At 34.4% G+C, this 17,527-nt stretch overlaps 1 non-coding gene across 1 annotated transcript; it reads right to left on the reverse strand.

Moving 5' to 3' along the window:
- Positions 1-17,129: 17,129 nt before the first annotated feature.
- LOC141675518 (small nucleolar RNA R71) lies at positions 17,130-17,236 on the reverse strand. Its single transcript, XR_012556166.1, has one exon. It is a non-coding gene; the product is annotated as a small nucleolar RNA R71 (small nucleolar RNA).
- Between the last annotated feature and the right edge of the window lie 291 nt (positions 17,237-17,527).

Here is a 17,527-nt window from a genome sequence, read left to right on the forward strand (position 1 = left end):
ATAGAGCTATTATCATTAGAGAGGAAAGAGCATATGTGTGATGCAAGGAAAATCCCAAATTCTCAATAGCCAAGAAGGAAGAAGACCAAGCAAATTAAAGGCTGACAAAAGAGCACAAGCCAAGCTTGAACAACAGCTAAGTCAAGTCTAGTTGAAAAAGAAAAAAGGGATTGAAGTCAGGGGTGAAGACAAGACTACAAACCTAGATGAGGTTTTAGGGAGTATATTTGGTGAGAGTATGGAAGAAAGAGAGGAATGGCAGAAGGGAAACAGAAGAAAGGCCCAAGGCACATAGAAGGAGTGGAGAAACACTGAAGTAACCAAATCTATATCTAAACCACTACCTTCCATACCTGAACCCCTTGTTGCTGATCCCACAATAAACATCCATGGTGAACCAATCATTCCAAAAGAGGAACTATTGATTGGGACACTATCAAATTGCCTACTTTCTAACCACTCTTCCACTACCAAAGAAACAGAAAGAAAACCAAATCTACACCTCCCATAACCTCTAAGAAATTCACTCAAAAACAAAAACCTAAGCCTAAGTCACCCATTTCTAAAGATGATTATGTTCACATCAGTGACATAAAAGAAATTTCAGACATTGAACTCTATCTGACTGAGCGGGAGGATGTAAGGGGAATAGCTGCCTACAGACAGCTACCAGAGAGATTAGTGTTCAGATATAAAGGAGCTGGGGAAAGAACATGGCCTCTCCACAGGATTCTGGATGAAGGCTACTCTACCTTGATTAGAGTCTATTCAGCTATACAAAAGGATTCTGGCTTTACCAGAACTGCCAAGACTGAAATTCTCAACAAGGAATAGCCAATATAAGGAAAACTTGGAGGGAGCCCAATGCTTACCCAGGACTTTACCTCATTCAAGAAAGGGAAATGAAATTCACAAATCACCTCATTGGTTGATGGAATTTAGAGATGATAAGGAGTCAGAAGATTTTTCAGACTTGAAGACCAACTCAAGATTGCCAGCAATGAAACTCTCAAAGAATGCAATCTAAGTTGGATGTCAGTGTTGAAGATGAAGCTGAATTCTTCAGACAACTCCAACTCCAAATTGAGGAAAATGACAAAAGGCTAGGAAAGAAAACCAGGGAACAAAGAAGAAAAAGATGATTTGCTCAGACTAAAGGAGTGTCCTTGGAAACACTGTAAATCTTCAATTACCTCCTAGTACATACACTTTTGCAGCATTTTAAATTTCTACTTAGTTTCAATTCATATATCTGTTAAGTGTTTTGTTATCATCAAGTAACCCTGAATTTATGCCTACAATTCTTATAGACATAAATAGGGGGAGATTGTTAGGAATGTATGTGCATTAGTTTGATGATATGTTTAACAAAATACTTAAGTAGAAATTTAGTGTCTGTAGCCTCAACGGATAAGACCACTTTGGCTATCCGTTGATGGGGTAGCTTTACTTAGAAATAAGTCTAGTGTTGTAGCATATTTCAGTCTCTGTATTTAAAATGTACTTCTTGGAAGTTGAGAGAAACTATGAGTCATGTTGACTACTAGATGATATGCAGATAGGAAGGCCAATTGTAAATACTTCATGCCTTGTAATTTTGTATAAGTGAAGTGGTATCAACGGATGACTTAAAGACCTTCAACGGATGAGAAGCTAAGCTTCAACGGATGTCTCTAAAGCTTCAACGGATAAAGTCATCAACGGATAACATCCTTCAACGGATGAGTGCATCAACGGATGAAAGCTTCAACGGATAACATCCTTCAACGGATGAGTGCATCAACGGATGAAAGCTTCAACGGATGTTCTGATGATTAGCCGTTGATAAGGGGTAGTTGTACCTACAAACAGAGGCACATGGGTTGATAGAGACAACTGAGATGTGGTAGCCGAATTTCAGGAACAACAGAAAAAGCAGCCGTTCTTCTTTAGTACAAAGATGCAATAGTCAACAAAGTACTGGAGTGAACAGGAAAAGAAGCAAGTGAAGTTCTTATTTTATTACTGTATTTTATATTGTTCTTCACTTGTACACTTGGTAGTATATAAACCAAGTAGAAGCTAGTAATTAGAAGAGAGATTTTTCCAGAGCTGTTTAGAAAAATATTGAGAGAAAATTCATCTAGTTTGTACTAGGATGCAGCTGTGATCAACATTATTTAATCACAGATTTTCTAAAATACCATCTCTGGTGGAACAACAAATCCACCAGAAAAGTTTTTAAGGTCTGTTGTGTTCTTTACATTTGTGCTTGAATATATATCTGTCTGTATTAGCTTAAAGCAATTCACACACTTGTTCTTCTTGAACACACAACTTTCATAAACTGCTCAAAACTTGAAAAAGTTTTGAGATTTACATTCAACCCCCCTTCTGTAAATCTCATTGTTAGTTCACTAGGAATAACAATTGGTATCAGGGCAAGCTCTTGACATACAAAGAGTTTAAAGATCTTGAAATCTAACAAAGATGAGTAAGAAGGATATTGGAGTAAAAATCCCAGTTCTTGACAAAGACAGTTATCACCATTGGAAGGTGAAAATGCACCTTCATCTCTCTCCCAAGATGAAGGTTATGTAAACTGCATTGAGAATGGTCCCCACATTCCCCACAAAGAAGCAACAGTTGCTACAGCCACGGTTGCTGTTGGTCAATCCATTCCAAAACCTAGAGCAGAATGGACAATGGAAGACACAGAAGAAGTCCACAAGGATAAGAAGGCTATGAACATTTTTTTTAATGGTCTTAACATGGATATGTTTGATAATGTGATAAATTGCACAACTGCCAAAGAGGTTTGGGACACAGTTCAACTACTGTGTGAAGGTACAGAACAAGTGAAAGAAAACAAAATGCAGCTTTTCATTCAACAGTATGAATACTTTCATTTTGAAGAAAATGAATCTTTAAATGAAACATTCAATAGGTTCCAAAAGCTGTTGAATGGACTGAAGCTGTATGGAAGAGTGTACCAGGTGAAGGATTCAAATCTTAAATTTTTAAGATCCTTGCCAAAGGAATGGAAACCCATGACTGTCTCCTTAAGAAACTCTCAAGATTATAAGGACTTCACTCTTGAAAGATTATATGGAATCTTGAAGACTTATGAACTAGAGCTGGAACAAGATGAGGCATTGGAGAAGGGGAGAAAAGAAAGGAAGTTCAGTTGCATTGATAGCTGAAGATGAGAGGAAATGCAGACAAGAAACTGCGAGATCTACATCAAACTCCAAAGATGGTATAAGAAATCAGGAATCAAGCAAGGGGAAAGAGCAAGTTGCTGAAAATGAAGACAACTCCAGCCAAGATGACTCAGATGGTATTGATGAGCATCTTGCATTTCTGTCCAGAAGATTTGCAAAGATGAAATTCAAGAAAAACACTAGAGCCACTAAACCTCACAAAAACACTGTGGACAAATCCAAGTTCAAGTGTTTCAATTGTGGTATAAGTGGACACTTTGCAGGTGAGTGCAGAAAGCCAACTTCTGAAAAGAAGAAATTTGAACAAGTAGATTACAAAAAGAAATATTTTGATCTACTCAAGCAAAAGGAGAGGGCTTTCATTACTCAAGAAAGGGACTAGGCAGCTAATGGAGATGAAGAGGATGAAGATGTGGAGTATGTCAACCTTGCTCTCATGGCTGATTCTGAAGAAAATGAAGTTAGTTCATCAAGCAATCAGGTAATCACTACTGACTTAACACAGCTTACTAAAGAAGAGTGCAATGATGCTTTTAATGACATGTCTACTGAATTATATCATTTGCGTGTGTCTCTTAAATCTCTTGCTAAAGAAAATAGTAGGATTAGAGAGAACAATCTGTTTTTAAGTAATAGAAATGCTTGTTAGAAGATAAGATGATTGACCTAGAGAAAACAAAGTTGCATTGTATATCTGTTGAAAATGAACTAGCTGAATCTGTTAAGAAAGTAGAAATACTTTCCAATCAATTAGAGAAAGAGCAAGAGGTGATTAAAGCCTGGAAGACATCTAGGGATGTAAGTGCTCAAATTGCTAAGGTCCAAGGAATTGAATCATTCTGTGAAACTGCCTGGGATAAAAATAAAAAGAAACTGGAATTAATTGATGGGCTGTCAACGGATGTGGAATCAACGGATGATGAAAGTTATCCGTTGAAGGAAGAAAAGGAGCATCCGTTGAAGGTTCCTCAATCAAAACAGGCAGATGTTTCTAAAAGAGAGAATCTAAAGAAACTCAACAAAAAGTTTGGTTCAACTTCAAAGAACTTTGTCAAAGAAGAAGCAAGCACATCCAAAGATGTCAGTAAGGTGAATGTAGGGCACATGACCTTAGAACAGTTGAATAATAGGCTCAAGATGGTTGAGGATAAAAAGGAATCTAAAAGAAAATCCAACAGAAATGGGAAGGTAGGAGTTAATAAACACAACAATTACACACCTGATAGGTATGCTCCTAGAAAAAGCTGTGTGCATTGTAGTAGTGTTAATCATCTATCTGCTAATTGTAAATCCATTAAGAAGACTCCCATAACTGTACCCTCTTCTATGCCTAATATGTCTGCATCACCTCTGCATGCTATGCCTGTTATGTCTCAACAAAATCCTTATGCACATTTTATAAACATGCCATATTTTAACAATCCTTATCTTGCTGCATTTAGTATGCCTCAAATGCCATACAATATGCCCATGTGGAATAACATGTTTGCACAATCAATGCCTAATAATTTTACAAATGTGCTAAATGATTCTGTGACTAACCCTACATCTCAACCAACTACATCTAAGACCAAGGTTGACTCAAACTTACCTAAGTCTAAAGATGCAGGAGGAATGAAGTCTAGGAGAAAGGCTAACAAGGATGGACCCAAGGAAACTTGGGTACCAAAATCAAATTGATTGATTTTATGGTGTGCAGGGAAATGGAAGAAATCTATGGTACTTGGACAGTGGTTGTTCAAGACACATGACAGGAGATTTCTCCCTGCTCACAGAGTTCAAGGAGAGAGCTGGCCCTAGCATAACCTTTGGAGATGACAGCAAAGGGTTTACTATGGGATATGGCTTGATTTCAACAAGGAATGTCATCATTAATGAAGTTGCATTAGTTGATGGTCTCAAGCACAATTTACTGAGCATCAGTCAACTATGTGATAGAGGGAATACAGTTTCCTTCAATTCTGAAGCCTGTGTTGTCACTAGTAAGAAAGACAACAAAGTGGTTCTAACTGGAGTTAGAAAAGGAAATGTGTACATGCTGACTTCAACTCTACAGATGCAGAATCCATTACTTGTCTCTTCAGCAAAGCAAGCTCAGTTGAAAGTTGGCTATGGCACAAGAAGCTATCTCACTTGAATTTCAAGACAATGAATGATCTAGTCAAAAAGGACTTAGTTAGAGGAATCCCTCTAGTTGAATTCTCAAGGGATGGTTTGTGTGATGCTTGTCAGAAAGGCAAACAAAGGAAAGCATCATTCAAAAAGAAGCTTGAAACAACAATTGATGAACCATTACAGCTGCTACATATGGATTTGTTTGGACCAGTCAATGTATTGTCTATTGCAAGAAAAAGATATTGCTTAGTGATTGTAGATGATTTCTCAAAGTTCTCATGGGTCTATTTTCTTGGATCAAAGGATGAAGCAAGTGAAATCATTATCAATCACATCAGGCAAGTCAACAATCATCCTGACTTGAAGGTAAGAAATATCAGGAGTGACAATGGAACTGAGTTCAAGAATTTGACATTAAGGCTGTTCTGTGAAGAAAATGGAATCATGCATGAGTTCTCAGCTCCAAGAACACCTCAGCAAAATGGGGTTGTTGAAAGAAAGAACAGATCTTTAATTGAAGCTGCCAGAACAATGCTTGAAGAATCAAAGTTACCAACATATTTCTGGGCTGAAGCTGTTAATTGTGCCTGCTTCACTCAGAATATTTCTTTGATCAATCAAGCTAAAGGCATGACTCCTTATCAGTTGTTCAAGAGAAGAAAACCAACTCTAAACTTTCTTCATGTCTTTGGATGTAAATGCTTTATACTGAGGAATCAATCTGACCATAAAGGGAAGTTTGATGCAAAGGCTGATGAAGGGATATTTGTTGGTTACTCAGCTGGAAAATCTTATAGGGTCTACAATCTAAGAACCAACATTGATATTGATATAATTCTGAATGTACAATAGTAAGGACGTATATTTGAAAGAAAAGTGGAAGATATAGAAAAAGGTCGAAGCAGAAAAGTCGGAAGTTTTCTGTCCTGTAACAACGCCTCAAATGTGTTTGGTTCATTTGTAAGTACCAAAATGTGTTTCTTACACAATGAATGGACATAAAATTTCTTATTGTAACAAAATTACTATTTGAATGCAGAAAATTCCAGATCAGTTTCTATCACAATAACTATGGTTCATGTGTGGCAATGTATTCTGGAAAGGCAGAATTAATTCAGAAATGAGAATATTTGATGGATTGGAAAGTTTCATGAGGTACTATACAGTTAAAATGTATAGTATGATTCAATTTGACTATTACGGAGATGATACTTTCAAAGTGATAATCTTCAAAACAAATATGGTTGAATATAATTATCCTACTATTGATGTGAATTTTTTTATAAAAAATAAGAATACTGACAACTGGAAAGCTGAGGAATTCATTCTAGGAAAATCAAATTTGAGAAGCACGCTAGTCTGTGGAGTTTTAATGGTTGCAGTGAATTCAAAGAGATGAAAGTTTATAATTTTGACATCGATCCTAAATCATATTTCCTGGTATGCTACGCAAGTAAAGGATCGTTATATTTGTGATGATTGTGACGCGAATAACTTTCGAGAGGAGAGAATTTTAAATTATTTTTGTTAAAAAGTGAATGAAAATTGAATTAAATTTTTTTATCATATTTTTGTTACTTATAAATATCAAACTGTACAAAAATCTGACATCTTTTTCAATAATCTTCAATATATTTACTAAGTGTTAAAATTTGTGTTCATTTAGTTTACCTAATTACATTCTTAAAAAACTATGATCCAAAAATTATTACAAAAACTTATTTTCAATATATATTATTTTTAACTTGTTATGATTAAATATAACTATAGAGTACAATATTACTTCACGTTGTCTCACAGTGCGTCTTATGTTTTATTATTAGAAATAATTATTAATATTAAAAAAATTATTATGACAAAATTAAATTACGTGAAATAAGGTTAGGAAAATATTACTTGATCGCATTATATTAACATTATTAATATAATGCAAAATATTAAACGGTGCATAAATTTCACGTCTTTTTTCAAAAAAATTAATAAAAACGGTTAAATATAAAAAAGTTGTAATTAATTTAATTATTTAAATTTTCGATGAAATGAGATCAAAGATTTCTTAAAAATTATCATAATTTTATAAATTTTTTTAGTATGACAAAGACACATTATGCCCCTAATATAAAATTTTGAATATATTTAATATGTTTAATTAAATATTAAATGAAATAAAACTTCAAAACTCATACTAAAAGATGATTTTCTCGATTTTATGTCCCACGTGTTACTCCTATGTTACCTCACATCATTGTCTCAGCATTTATATAAAAGAAATATATTTAGTGACCAATAGATAAACGGAGGAGTCTCGTGTTTGTGAGAATTGTGATAAGATGAATTTTCCGGACATGGTAATTTAAATTATTTATATAATTTAATTATTAACAAATAATTTGATTATATTAAAAAAAGTTTGATTCAAAAATTTACTTTAGTATTAGTTTAAATATTAAAAAAATTCAATGTAATTTGTATATCAATGTTATTACAAAAATTAAGAAGAAAGTGTTGAATATTATTTTTTTTAATTTCGTAGTAAATGATTTCGTAATATTCTTTTTACAAAATAAATGATTATTATGTACTAAAAAATTAGTTAACATGTGTATAAAACTAACATATATGTGAACCACTTTAATTAAAATTTAAGGAAATTTAAAATTCTATTTGATGAATTTTTCCTAATATGTAGACTGTGTTAATTAAAATTTATGTGCCATGAAATATAAATACTTGAAATTATATGACAACTTATATTACATGAATTATTATGTATGATTTTCTGATAATATATTAATTTAAAATTGTGTTATGTTTAACTATTAGAATTAATGATGCTAAAAAAAGGATGATGAAAGTAAACTTTTATAAATTTTTAATACCTTATTTTTATAATCCGTTAAATTATATATTATGACACGCGTGTTTCAGTTTTAAATATTTAATATGTTGAAATCATCTATACTATATATAAATAATTTGTTTCTTCATGTGAGAATATTAACGTGATACAAAAGTCTATTTTACTAAATAGTATTATCACATATAAGTACACAAAAAATGTAATATAAAAATTATTATTAATCATTGAATCATCAATCAGTAGTAACTTAAAAGAAATTTAAAATGGCTTAAAAAGTAAACTTGTTAAAATGTTAAACTCAAATAATTCTTTTGAACCAAACCGATCATTCAGTGCCTGACCTAAAAAAGAAACAAATCATTTTGTACAATAACACCGTAGGCGGTATAGTAACTATGGTACTTCTAGGTAACTTCTAATAGTATTTAACATTAGTTCATCAGATGCTGGATTAGTATGTGTTTACAGGATTCAAAAAGTCCAGAGTCCTTGTGCTCCAAAGGTTAATATGAGAGAATCGAGTGTAATAAATAGTTCTCTCCAGACTTTATGTTCTAGCAGCAGTGACAAAATTGAATTCCCAAATCTTTTTGTTTCTGAAATGCCAGATCCCCCACAAAGTTTTAGCTATCATGATCCTTTCACAAATATAGTGTGAGGCAGTACTTCTAATTCTTTGTGAATGGTAACGTGCATTGCTTGATGTACTTGATCTTTCTTCAGATTGTCCAGGAGTTTATCATCAGACATGCTGCTAGTTTCCATAACCTCGGCACCATCTTCAGGTTTACTGACCCTGCTTGATTGCTCCATGTTTATTTGATCATCAGAACTGATGTGAACATCTGCGTCCACAGTGTCTTCATAATTGTGGCTACTTGAAGAAGAATCTGCACTACAAATCTCTCCCAAGACATGATGAACTGAATCAAGCTGGAGTTCTATTCTTTTTCTAGTATCATCAAACTCCACATCAGCCTCATCTACAGCAGATATGATATCACCAAGTCCATTTATTTCTGGATCTATTATAGGATTCTGGGTTTTTATAAGAATTACAGGTACAACGGAGCCGAACCTGAATAATTGTATGTTGATACAATAAAAAATTATATAAAAAACCTGAGGACCTGAGAAACTGAAAAGAAAAAATATGGAGGTTAGAGTTTAAAACCTGATACGTAATTAGTTTATAAAATTTGTTCATATATATTTCACAGTGCAAGTAAACATTCAAAACTGATGGTACAATCCATATCCTTAAGTACCTATTATCAAAATCGTAGCATAGCACATGCATTTTAATTATTTAGCAACTACATGCATGTAGTTAATCAAGCTAACCCCTCCACTGCGGATTAGTATAGAAAAACCTTTAAGTTATTAATTTTTTCAGTGACCGCATAATCTACTAACGAAAGCAGAGAAATGTGTACGAAATTACTATCTGACACATCATAATCTACTTGAAAATTAAATTCATCTTGTATACTTGTAGGTTAACTATTATCCGGTCTCTTATGGTTATAGCGCAAATATATTGATCATGCTAAACTTGCATTCTTACCTCGCTGTCAGTCAATGGGCGATCAGCTGATATAACGAAGAGAAGCAAATGTGCACGGGGCACAAATTCACTTAACCATTGTATTTTGAGAAAATCGCATTGCACGACCGCGAGAGCTCCCTTATAGTACCATTGTAGATTCCCAAGCAACACCTAAAGAGGATTGATTAGCTGATATAATGAAGAGAAACAAATCTGCACGGGGCACACATTCATTTGCCCATTGCATTTTGCGCAAATCACATTGCGGGACAGCGTGAGCTTCTTTGTAGTGTCACTGTATAAATCCTCGAGTGACAACATCCTCTTCTCTGATTTTCCTTCGACCCCTGTTACTACCACCACCACCAATAAATTAACAAAGCAATTATTAACTATGACAATTAAACACAAACAAAGAAACATCACCAGCAATTCGACAGAATCAGACAAAGCAACGTCGTTGTATAACTTACCGGAAGGGCTTTCACCACCAAAGAAAGATTAGAAGATGTATTGTGGGTCAAGGTCACCACCACCATCTCCCATTCCTTCCTTAAGTGCACATATCATAAATTTCACGCTTTTCGGGATCAGTAAAAACCTCATAAGCCCGAGATATCTCTGTAAACTGTAACATATAAAACACAATTATTCATCCATCATTCCCACACAAATTTACATTGACATTCCCTCATCACTGATCGATTTGAATTAATCAGGCTTGATTATTTCTTCGGGATTAGACTTGATAAGTTGCAACATCTTCTATGGAAGAAATTACAGGTGTTTTGCATTGAGTTAAAATTCGGGTCTTTGACACACCTAAACTTAAGTCTTCTGCAACGAAACAGTCTTTCAACTGTAGTTCATTTGTAGACAACTTAGTCTTCTTTCCCACCTTTCTTGGGCATTGCTTGCATTCTCCTCCATACACAACACATGTTCTCTCATAGTTATGAACGTGCCCAAATAGAGCCAAGTTGACCTATTACACACGATGTACATGCAAGAATTCATACGCAAATGTTAAATGATTAAATTAGATTCTGCAAGTTATTTTTTCATAATTGTTCATACCTTGTTAGATTGCAGCAGTGGCTACACTGCTTAGATAAAATATGTGTCAACACTTAGAATGAGTATCAATACATCACCTGCGGTAGAATGCATGGGTCTGGAACATGTGTTACATGTCATGCTATAAGTATTCAATTTTCATTTTCAATCTTGTCTTTGTGCTCTGAGTAATCAGTAGACGATATTAGTAAATTAGCATGGGCAAATCATCAAAGTAGTTTTAATATCTAAATGTTGCATACAACGCAATTTTGGTAAACAGGCTAGACACATCTAAAGTAGCACTCTCGAGCTCTGCTTGTGGGTCAAATGCCTAATCCATGAGCGATTACTCTGACAGAACAAACAACCAAATTTCATTGTCAGAATTTCATAAACATAAGCAGGTATATAATCTGAAGAATTTCACACATTGTGAGCTATTTAAACATAAGTAGGTAACTCACAAAAACATCTAATGAAGTCTATTTGTAACATGATAAGAAAGCAAGAAAAATCAAATCTTTGTATCCTAAAATATATCGAACCATTAACTAACTTGTTTGTGGAGTAGATGACGCATCATCATTCGAAGTTTCATCCGTCAGCTTTAGCGCTGCTTTTTCTTCCATATCTCACGTCCAAAATTCACAATAGCCACTACCTAATACATATCATAAACCAAATATCGAGTCTAATATAAAAGTTGCATACCATTGCAAATTGACGTCAAAATATTAGGATCTTGATTCTCAGCTAATAAATGTCGATGTGAAGTATTTCCTGTAATATTGGACGTCTGAGGTGTATGACCAATTTTATATTGTTCTCCTGTACAACCAGAAATATAAAGCATTACACATCAAATAAATTAAGCAAAATATCATATACTACATTTGTGAAGCAGAGTGTATTACTTGAATATATATATATATATATAAATCAACCAAGATATAAAATATTCCAGTACTGAAAATTAAATAACCTGACGGCCTGTGTAGTTGCGTTTTACCGCTAGTTTTAGATAAATTAAAACTCCTAATAGCATTGTGGGATGGAGTACCCACATCTTTATAAAAGTCAGAACAATGGGCAATACCTAATACAAAATAGAGTAATAAAGATACACAAACATATTTTGATGTGTATGGCAAACGACTCTAGAAATCTCTGAGAAAGTTATTCTGGGAAACAAAACAAATCAATACTCCTGGGATGGAGTAGTCACATTTTTGTACAAATCAGAACAGTAGACAATACCTCCTACAAAATTGAGGAACGAAGGTACATAAACATATTTGGACTTGTGAGGAAAATGACTGCTACTAATCACTGAGAAAATTAGTTTGTGAAACAAAAAGGCTAACCTTTAGATTCAGAATAACGATTACAAGAACCAAGAGGGAGTCATTCACGTCCTACAGGAAAAAAGGTCTTAATGTAAATATTATCCATTTCAGCAAAACAGAAACTAAATTTATTAATGGCATACCTGACATTAGAGAGGATGAAAAATTGGGATTTTTTTCTCATCCACATCTGACTGTATTTGTCGGAACTCTTCAACACTGGAAATACCAAAGAGTTGGGTTATTTTCTTTCGATAACCTACAACAACATAAAAAACACATTGATTATGAAAACACACAATATATTCCTTATGGACTCCAGTAAAAGGTCGAACCTTTATTGCCAGAAGAAGGCTCGAGAGGGGGTCGCTTGCGACCTATAAAAGAAGAACACATGAAAAAGATAGTGCAGTTATGGTTAATCTAAGTTTGAAAGGCAAGATGAAATATATCCATGAAAAAAGATCATGGATTTTTGAATTTGAATTGATACATTCGTGCATAGAAGAAAGTTGTATCTAGGGTTGGTTAATGGCTGCTAAAATCACGTTATCAGTTATAAAAACAGAATCATAGATAACCGGGTAGATCCAATATTAGGTCATGCTTGCAAAGAATGAGAGAGAATAAGGAAATCAATAATTATCATTGAATTAGTGTTGTAACAGATGTGAGAAAATCATGCAAATCTTTCCTTAGATAAGATGTTTAAATTTTAAAATTCAAAAATTTTCCATGTTTAGTGTTTTGATGGGTAAAAAAATGGGTAAACTTATATGGATATATCCATGGATATATAGATTTTATACTTAATATGGGTCATGGGTAAATTTATTTACCCATTGGGTAAATTTTGTGGATATATCCATGGATCTAGTAATTTTATACTTAATATGGGTTATGGGTACCCATTTGGAAAATGTGTAAATTAAGGAGTAGTCATTAAAAATATATAGATAAGGAGTGGGAGTCTCAGATTGAGAAGAAATGTTGTTTTTGATGGGATTGCATAACAGTTTTACAGCTGCTTGTGGTCAACTTCTTATGATGAATTCATGACCTACTGTAAATCAGGCATATATGCTAATTAAGCAAGAAGAAAATCAAATACAAGTGCAAGGTAACAATACAGCTATTATAGTGTTTTTCAACTCTTCTAAGCCAACCTATGTTCATAATAACTTTCAGAGAACTTTTGCTGACAAATCTGGTTCTGGAGCTGTGTTATAATGTGCATATTGTCATGGTAAAAATCATACCAAGGATAAGTGTTACAAACTAGTTGGTTATCCACTAAATCATCCTTTTAATCCCAATAATAAGGGAAGAAAGAAGCCTTTTACTAAGCCTGGTCAATATGGGAATTATAGGTCTGCACTAAATATTGGTCCTTCTAACAGAAATCAGTCTGGTCATGCTATGCAAGCATCAGCTGCTGGTTCTGTCACACCTGGTTTTCTTGACACTTCTGGTTCTTCTGATTCTTCTCAAACCAATATTGTTGCTCCAAACTGGAATTCACAAATGGAAGTCTTACAGTTGCAACTGTACTCTTTGAAGCAGTGCAATTCTCAAGGCAATCAGTCACAACTTCTTTTTAATTCTCAGCATAATATTAATGCCATGGCTTTTGGCCATAGCCTGATCAGTTCTTCAGCACCAACACAGACTCAATTTGCTAATAGTGCTACTGTAGCAGGTACAACATATTCACTTTTATATATATCAGACTTGTCTACTGATATTTGGATCTTGGATACTGGTGCTACGAATCATATGTGCTGCAATGTTGATGATTTACAAGACCTACATATTTTACCTAATCCTATAACAATTAAATTTCCAAATGGTGATACTTCATTGGTAACACACACTAGTTCAGTATTTTTACATCATATTGATGTTTCTATTTCTAAGGTTCTTTTAGTTCCTTCTTTTAAATTCATCTTGTTGTCAATCAGCAAGTTAGAATTCCAAACTAAATCACTCATTTCCTTCAATGCATATGAGTGTATTATGCAGACCAGTACCAGATCAGCTCCCAGATTCTTGGTAAACTAGCTGTTGGTCTTTACTAATTGGTCAATTCAAAATTTTTTGCATCTGCAGCTTGCAAAGATTCTTCTCTTTCACTTTAGCACAAAAGGTTAGGTCATATTCCTCATAAAATTCTTTCAAAGATTCCTCATCTTTTAGATTAGCATTTGCAAGAAAATACTTCTTTGTATGATATGTCTTATGGCCAAGCAATGTAAATTGCCCTTTCCTATTATGATTTCTTTATCTTCACAGCCTTTGATCTCATTCACTGTAATTTATGAGCACCATATAGAACTCCTAAATATAATGGCTACAAATATTTTTTGACAATTTTAGATGATCACACTAGAGTTGTTTGGACTATTCTTGTATTTACAAAATAACATGCCAGTCAAACTATCAAAGAATTCATTCTTATGTTATTACTCAATTCCACTCTCATATGCATAAGGACAAATAATGGAGGTGGATTTGTTAATTCAGATTTATCATCTTTTTTGACTATTTTTGGTATCATTCACCAAACTTCTTATCCCTATATTCCCAATAAAATGGGAGAAGTGAAAGAAAGCACATGAATCTTCTTGAAATGACAAGAGTTTTATATTTCAAAATAAACTTCCAAAATATTTATGGGATGATTATTTTTTTACATTAACATATCTAATAAATAGACTGCCTAACTCAGTTCCAGGTTCCATCAGCCCTTAAGAGAAATTATTTCTTAACTCTCCTTCTTATCAGCATTTAAAGACTTTTGGTTGTCTTGCTTATATGTCACAACATCTACCTGATAAACTAGAGGCAAGGGTTGTTAAAACTATTTTGTTGGTTACTCACTATTAAGTGGCATTTATGACACTTTATAATGCTCTAATAAGCTTTGAATTGATGTGTTTATACTCAAGTTGTTAAGTGTTTTAACGTGTTTTTTTAGTATTTTTACATTTCAGACATTAACTAGGTAATCAGGTGAATTATCATTATTTTGGAGCTAATTTGGTGTCAAGGTGGTGTTGGAATAAAAGTTCGTGGAAAGCCGGCTCGAAGCAGTAGGGAAAAGAAGAAAATCTGAAGTTTTTTTCAGAAGTACGGCGTACCCGCGCTGGTCAAGCGCGCGGCCACGCCAGGATGTTAGAAAGGCAGAGCGCCCGCGCTGTGATAGCGCGCGGCCGCGGCCGTGCGAATTTAGAGAATCCTGTATCTATTCTAAAAACAATTGGAGGACTTCTAGATTGCATAGGGCTGCTATATATATTCAAGTAAAGGACGTTTTCAAGGGAGAGACGTACCTGAGCGCAAGGAGAGCCGTAAGAAGATCGTTTTAGCATGGATTCAACAAAGATGAAGAAGATCTTATTTTTATTTGTGAACTTTATTCTAAGTTGTAACTTGGATGCTAGTTTTCTTACTTGTGAACCTTACTCTTGTTTTGTACTTGGTTTTGTTTATTCGTTATAAAGACTATGTTTGTTATACCATGCTTTCATCGGAACCCACGTTGATGATGAGTCCGATTATGGGATAATCGTTATCGTGGGGTTCTAACGGATTTATTTATGGATTACTTTAGTTAATTTATTTCGATGCCTTAGTGTGTGATGATTGTATGATAACCTAGTATTGGTTGTGCGTATTCGTCTTATGAGCGTCGCGAACTTATAAGATAGTTTTTTAGGCTTTAATTAAGCGATAATGAATTTAAAGATTTAGAACTTGCCATGCTAGCATAGGTTCATGTATTGTTATGCATGATTCATAGGTAATTTTAACCATCTTACTTGCCCTATGTAATCAAGATAGATAACTTGTGCTTAAACCGTTATGTTGTCAAATTCTATAGACATATAGGGTCTCAATATAATTGGTGTCTATTCAGCTTCTATCTCTTTTGTGGATGTATGGTAGTATGGTAATCGTGCAACGAAAGTTGGCGTTTTTCAGTTTCGTGTTATCTGATTAGTGTCATCACCATTACATGCTAAGGTTAAGAACAATAAGCCTATTGAATGAAGTACTTAATGAAGTTAGAATCCCATGTTTGTCATATATATTAATTCAATCAATCTTATTCCCTTAGTTATAATTGTTAGTTTAATTCTTAGTTATAAACAATCTCAGTTTGTTATCATCTTAGCATTGAATAATTACCATACATTGTTGCTTAAGTGCATAAATTAATTAGTTAATCAAAGTCAGTCTCTGTGGGAATGAACTAGAAAAGATTCTATATTACTTGCGAACGAGTATACTTGCGTGAAATTTTAGCGCGTGTTTAGCGACTAACAAATTTTTGGCGCCGCTGCCGGGGACTACAGTGTTAATTTTTAGTTTATGTATTTTCCATCAGTGGTCGTTAAAGTTCATTGACTCGGACATTGTTACTTATTTGTTTCCTTGTCTTATTTCAGGTACTCTAGCGAGGGTGTATGCATAAGCGTTCGCGTACTCGTAAGAGAATACTGGATAAAACCGAAGAAGAAGTTGTGGTGGTTCGAAAGGAAGTTTTTGAAGAAGAAAAGAAGGTAGAAGAAGAAGAGAAAGTCGAGGAACCAGTTTTAGTAGAGATGGGTGATCAAGCAGAAAATCCTAAGGCTTTGATAGACTATTCTCAGCCTAAGATCAATGACATTCAGTCAAGCATCATCAGGCCAGCCATCAGGGCTAACACTTTTGAGATCAAGTTAAGCATGATTCAGATGATACATAACTCAGTTCAATTTGGAGGTTCTCCTACTGAAGACCCCAATATGCATATCAGGGATTTTATCGAGATCTGCGACACATTCAAGTTCAATGATATGATTGAAGATGCTATCAAGCTGCAACTCTTCCCATTCTCTCCGAGGGACAAAGCTAAGTGCTGGTTACATTCTTTACCAGCAGGGTCTATCACCACTTGGGAAGATCTTGCTCAAAAATTTCTCACTAAATTCTTCCCTATGGCGAATACTGCTGAAATCAGGAATGCTCTTACTCAGTTTGCTCAGCAAACTGGATAATCTCTGTGTGAGGCATGGGATCGATATAAGGAGATGCTAAGGAAGTGCCCACATCATGGCATGCCTGATTGGATGATTATTAACTATTTCTATAATGGATTGGGTGCTACTTCTAGACCCATACTCGATGCAGCATTAGGAGGAGCCTTATGGGCTAAGAGCTACGATGAAGCTTATGAACTGATTGAACTGATGGCTGCTAATGAGTACCAGAATCCTTCCCAGAGACTGACTCAGGGAAAAGTAGCAGGAATTTTGGAGTTGGATGCAGCAACTGGTTGAGCTGCCCAACTTAAGGCTTTGACGATGAAGGTGGATATTTTGGCTAATCATGGGGTTAATCAATTCGCTAG

Source organism: Apium graveolens, chromosome 7 (assembly GCF_009905375.1).
Source record: "Apium graveolens cultivar Ventura chromosome 7, ASM990537v1, whole genome shotgun sequence".
Lineage (NCBI taxonomy): Eukaryota > Viridiplantae > Streptophyta > Magnoliopsida > Apiales > Apiaceae > Apium > Apium graveolens.